Source organism: Zingiber officinale, chromosome 8B, assembly GCF_018446385.1.
Source record: "Zingiber officinale cultivar Zhangliang chromosome 8B, Zo_v1.1, whole genome shotgun sequence".
Lineage (NCBI taxonomy): Eukaryota > Viridiplantae > Streptophyta > Magnoliopsida > Zingiberales > Zingiberaceae > Zingiber > Zingiber officinale.
Genome location: NC_056001.1, coordinates 111,257,541 through 111,263,589, shown reverse-complemented (window position 1 = coordinate 111,263,589; position 6,049 = coordinate 111,257,541).

The following is a 6,049-nucleotide window of genomic DNA, read 5'->3' as shown; positions in this document are numbered from 1 at the left end:
GCCCAAAGATTTTGAAGAAATGAAAGTACCCCATGATGATGCTTTGATTGTTATGGTTGTTATAGCCAATTATAACATACATCGCACTTTTGTTGACATAGATAACTTGGTCAACATCATTTTCAAGAAGACGTTCAAGCAGCTACAGATAGACAAAAGTGAGCTCCAGCCTATGATGATGCCACTATATGGCTTCACGGGCAACGAGTCGCTCGACCAGATCAAGTTGGTCATATTTTTAGGGGAGAAGCCCCTAATGAGGATGCACCGGACAACTTTTATCTTGGTGGATGCGCCCTCAACATACAATATCATTTTGGACCGACTGACCCTAAATGAATTCTAGATAGTTGTTTTGACTTTCTGTCAAAAAAAAATAAAATTTCCCGTGGACTATCAGGTGGTGGAAGTCAAAGGAAATTAACTGATAGCACGTAAGTGCTGTGTTGATATTATCAAGATGAAAGCTAACATCACTCGGAAGAACCAAGGGATAGAGGTTAACATCATTCAGGAAACACCCTCCACACCTATTTATGAAGAAAGGAGGAGATACAGATTCACCTAGGCCAGTCAAAGATACCATTCATATAACAACTAACTTGGCTTCAGAAAGCAGAGCTCATTGCATGTCTAACACTCAATAATGACGTCTTCCCTTGGACGCCTAAGGAGATCACGAGCATATCACCAATACTGATGGAATATGTGCTTTACGTTCATCTGGACGCCTAGCCGATTAAGCAGAGGAAGCAAGATTTTGGGGCTAGCCAGAATAAAATAATCCGGATGGAAGTAGATAAGTTGCTAGAGGTCAAATATATCCGCAAACTATAATTCCCAAGTTGGTTAGCTAACATGGTCCCGGTGTCTAAGCTAGGGAACAAATGGTGAGTTTGCATCAACTTTAGGGATCTAAATAAGGCATGCCCCAAGGACTATTATCCCCTTCCCCACATCAATCAAATGGTGGATTCAACTTTCTGTTGTGAGCTGGTATACATACTGGATGCATATCAAGGCTACTATCAGGTCCCACTAGATAAAGAGGACGATGAAAATGTTAGCTTCATCACTGCAGAAGGAACTTATTGCTATAATGTTATGTCATTTGGACTAAAGAATGCAAGAGGTACTTACCAATAACTTATGAACAAAGTGTTCTGAAAACATATTAGGTGGAACATGAAAGTCTATATGGATGACATTTTGATAAAGTTCCTCCGAGTAGTCAATTTATATGCGGACATAGATGAGACCTGCCTGACCTTACGAGAATACAGGCTCAAGCTTAATCCCAGTAAATGCTTAATTGAAGCTAAAAGTGGACAATTCTTGGGTTATATAGTTACAGAGCGAGGGATTGAAGCTAGCCCGAGTAAAGTGTAGGCTCTACAAGACATGACTCCTCTATGCAACCTGAGAGAAGCACAACGATTGACTGGGAGAATCATAGCATTGTCCTGCTTCATATCAAGATCAACCTATCGGAGCTTGTCATTCTTCAAAATACTCCACTGAGCCACCAAATTTCAATGGATGATGAATGAAATAAGACATTTGAAGAGCTGAAAGAGTACCCGTCCACCCTACCTATACTTGTTAAACCAATATTGGCCAAAGCTCTATGGGTATACTTGTCCACTGCTAAAAGTATTGTTGGGTCAGTATTAGTAAGGTAAGAGGGGAAGGAGCAGTAGCTTGTATATTTCTTAAGTCATTTATTAAAGGATGTCGAGTGTCGCTACACCACATATGAGAAGTTGGCTTATGGATTGATTTTAGCAACTCGAAGGTTGCGTCTTTATTTTCTCTCTCACCCGGTCATTATATTGACTAATAGCACCCTTAGCCGAATACTTATCAATCTTAAAGCATCAGGGAGATTGATTAAGTGGACTAATGAACTCAGTAAATATGATATACAATATCAACCTCGAGCGACCATCAAGATCAGGACTTAGTGGATTTTATAGCTGAAGTACAAAGCCCAGAACCAAAGGAAACTTGAAAAATATATGTGGATGGATCGTCTATTCGTCAGGATAGTGGAATGAGAATTCTTATGATCTCACCTAGGGAGTACAAACTGCAATTGTTCATTCGGCTGAATTACCGAGCTACCAATAATAAAGTAGAGTATGAGGCTCTGATAGCTAGGCTGTAGGTCATGAGGCATGTAGGAGCAGCTCGGGTTTTAATTTACTTAGACTTTCAGCTAGTGGCTCAACAACTCTCGGACAATTTTGAAATTAACAATGAGCGACTCAATTTATATGCGGAGACATTTGAAAAATTGAAGGCAGGGTTTCAAAAAGTTATTTTACAGAAGATTCCCTAAATGGAAAATTAAAAGGCGGATGAGTTAGCTAAATTGGTTGGTTCTTTAGTCCCATGGACCCTAGATAGACTTGTGGAGCAAACATTATTGATAGCTTACATTGAAAGATAGGTCGAGCGAGAGTTACAAACTGATTGGAGAGCATCATTAATTTCCTTTCTTCAGCAGGGAGTCTTACCAACCGACTAGGAGCAAGCCCATATGATCAAGAAAAGGGTTGGTCGGTTCACTCTGATTGGGGATCACCTATACAAAATGACTTTCTTTTATCTTTTGCTCAAGTGTGTCGGACTGGAAGATATGTAGCACATTTTACAAGAAGTACATCAAGGTTCTTGTGGGAGTCACTCGGCCAGCCGGTCATTTGCTCAGAAAATCTTGCTAGCTGGGTATTTTGGGCCCACTCTGCAGGCAGACTCAGCTCATTTGGTATCAACTTGTATCTCATGTCAGAAACACCAAAATATTCCGCACCAGCCCATAGAATTACTGAAGACCACAATTGTTTCACGTTCGTTCGACCAGTGGGGCATGGATATTGTTGAGTCATTCCCGATGACATCTACTAAGAAAAAATTTCTCTTGGTAGCAGTAGATTATTTTTCCAAATAGGTGGAGGCTAAGTCATTAACAAAGATAATTGAGCGGATGGTCATTGAGTTCTTTTGGTAGAACATTGTATGCTAGTTTGAGATTCCACATAAATCCGTTTTAGTTAATTGAAGATAATTCCAAGGTCGTAAGATTTGAAAATGATGCTCAAGCTATGACATCTGGTACACCTTTATATCTATGGCTTACCCACCGAGTAATATCTAAGCAGAGGTCACTAACAGAGAAATCATCAGAGGACTTATAACTAAACTTAACCATGTTGGAGGGAGCTGGGTTGAGGAATTGCCCAGCATATTGTGGGCCTACTGCACCACTCCACGAGAAGCCACAAGTATAACACCTTTCAACCTTGTTTATGGTGGTGAAAGTTGTTCCAGTCAAAGTGGGTGTGGAGTACGATCGGAGACAACTATACGACGAAGACAACGCCGGTTGGTGCCTCATAGAGCTTGACCTGATAGAGGAGGTCAGAGACAAGGTAGTCGCTTGGCTAATGACATACCACCAATAAATAAAGTAAAACTACAATCGAAGAGTCATCTCAAGATTTTTTCAAGTCAGGGACTTAGTTTGGAAGCAGATTAAAGCTGATCAAGGATGTAAGTAAGCTGAAGCCACAATGGGACGAACCATACAAGGTGGTGCAAAAGCTCACCTCAGACTCTTATTACCTCTAGGATGCAGATGGAAAGAATTTGGAGTGACCTTGGAGCATCAACCATTTGTAGGCTTATCGAGCTTAAGAGTACACCTATAATAAAATTAATGTATCATGTTATATATTTTACATTAAATGAGAATGTAGGTAAATTTATCTCAAGAGCCCTATATCCTAGACTCCCAAGCCATTTGGTGGAGTTATAAGCGAGCATGCTCTCGTGCCTATGTCCCAAGTTCTTGAGTCGTTTGACTATGTTATAAGTGAGCATGCTCTCGCACCATGTCCCAGACTCCCAAGCTGTTTGACCAAGTTATAAATGAGCATGCTCTCGTGCTTATGTCCTAGACTCCCTAGTCGTTCGGCTGGGTTATAAGTGAGCATGCTCTCACACCATATCCCAGAATCTTGAGCCGTTCAGCCGGATTATAAGCGAGCATGCTCTCGCTGCATGTCTCAGACTCCCGAGTTGTTCGACCTGATTATAAGTAAGCATGCTCTTGCACCTATATCATAGAGTCCTAACCTGTTCGACCGGATTATAAGCGAGCATACTCTCGGTCAATGTCCTAGACTCCTTAGCCATTCGGCAGGGTTATAAGCAAGCATGCTCTCACGCCATGTCCCAGACTCCCAAGCCATTCGGCTGGGTTATAAGCGAGCATGCTCTCATGCCATATCTTGAACTCTCAAGCCATTTGACTAAGCATGCTCTCGAGCCGTTTGACTCGGTTATAAGTGAGCATGCTCTTATGTCATGTCCTAGACTCCCAAGACATTTAGTCAGGTTATAAGCGAGCATGCTCTGGCGCCATGTCCTAGACTCCAAAGCTGTTCGGTAGGGTTATAAGCGAGCATGCTCTCGCGCCATATTCGAGACTCCTGAGCCATTCGGAAGGGTTATAAGCTAGCTTGCTCTCGCGCTTATATTTCAGACTCTCAAACCGTTTAGCTGAGTTATAAGCAAGCTTGCTCTCGCGACATTTGGCCATATTATAAGCGAGTTTGCTCTCGGGCTTATATTCCAGAATCCTGAGCCATTCGGTCGGGATATAAGGGTGCTTGCTCACGCGTTCAAGTATTAGATTCATGCACTACTGGGCTAAATTATTCTGCCCTACCTAATTATTCTTCTCGGTCGATCTATAAGTGTGATCGGTTACGTGTTTAAGTTCCTGACTAGTGAGTCACTAGATATTGCTTATTGTGGCTTCATTTAGATCTTATCTCATAAACCCAATTACTCAATCAACAATAGATAACATGAGAATACACAAAAAAAAAGGTATGACATAGTGAATTGTTAATACATGTTTGCAGTTTAATTTCTTGGTCCTCCCCCCACCTGGAGGGCTCAAGACATAAGTATGACTACATTATATAATCATGCTTACTGAAGAGGACCATCCACAATTTATTAGCGATTTATGAATCACCTACGAGGATCAGCAATTAGATATCCCACCTAGTGAAGCTGCTAGATCGCTCATTCAGCTCTATATGTGAGTATTCTTGTGGTGCACTGGCTGAATTGCAAACCAAACTCGCAAGACTATAAGTAGGCTTTTCACCTAGCCTCAAAACATTCGTCTTCTCCTGCTTTATAGGCTGCAAATTCGGATTTGGTTGATTCTAATTTAGCTTGTATTGAATCTATCTGGGTCTCTTGTGTTTCTAAGTTCCTTTATTATTCCAAAATTAGCAGATCCCTAGATGATAGTTCTTTAATTTTCTTAGCTGATTCTAAGGCATGAGAAACCTTTAGTTCCTCCAACATAGTGGTTTTCTATGCCAGGTCAGATATTGCCTTGGTTTTCACTTTAGCTTCTGCTCGGAGTTTGGTTTCATTGGTCTGCAATAGGATTTTTAATTTCCTCTTTTCCATCTGTTGGAGATCCAACGTTTGTTGAGACTCCCTCATAGTCTTCTCCAACTCTAGTAGCAGCCCAGCTTGGACGTCTACTTCTTTTCGCAGGCGGACCACCTCGGGGAGTTCTAATTCTTCTACACGCTTTTTCAAGATCTTGTTATCCCACACTAAGTCTACCACCAGGTGACTCAAGTTCAGCTGGCATGAAAAAGCTAAGAAAAAATAGTGTTAGGTAGTTTTACTCATGAAAAGAAGTAAAGACAAGACCTTACTGAAGTGGAACCTCGAGCAAACTCATTTCCATGCTCAACAATACAAAAGTCCCTCGATCACATTATTGTGCCCGTCCAAGCCTCAGTCAATGATCCCTATAATCTTATCATCTTGAAGGGGTGGGGTGGGGGCTTAGAACCCATCCCTTGTTTAGATGGCACGTTGAAGGAGAAAGAGAATTGGGGCTCCGACTCAGGGGGTGTGTCGGGCCTTGAAGAAGAAGTACTTGGAGCTAGGTGCACTGGTCATGGTGGAGGTGTAAATGATGAGGGGTCGTGAGTGGGTTCTGTTG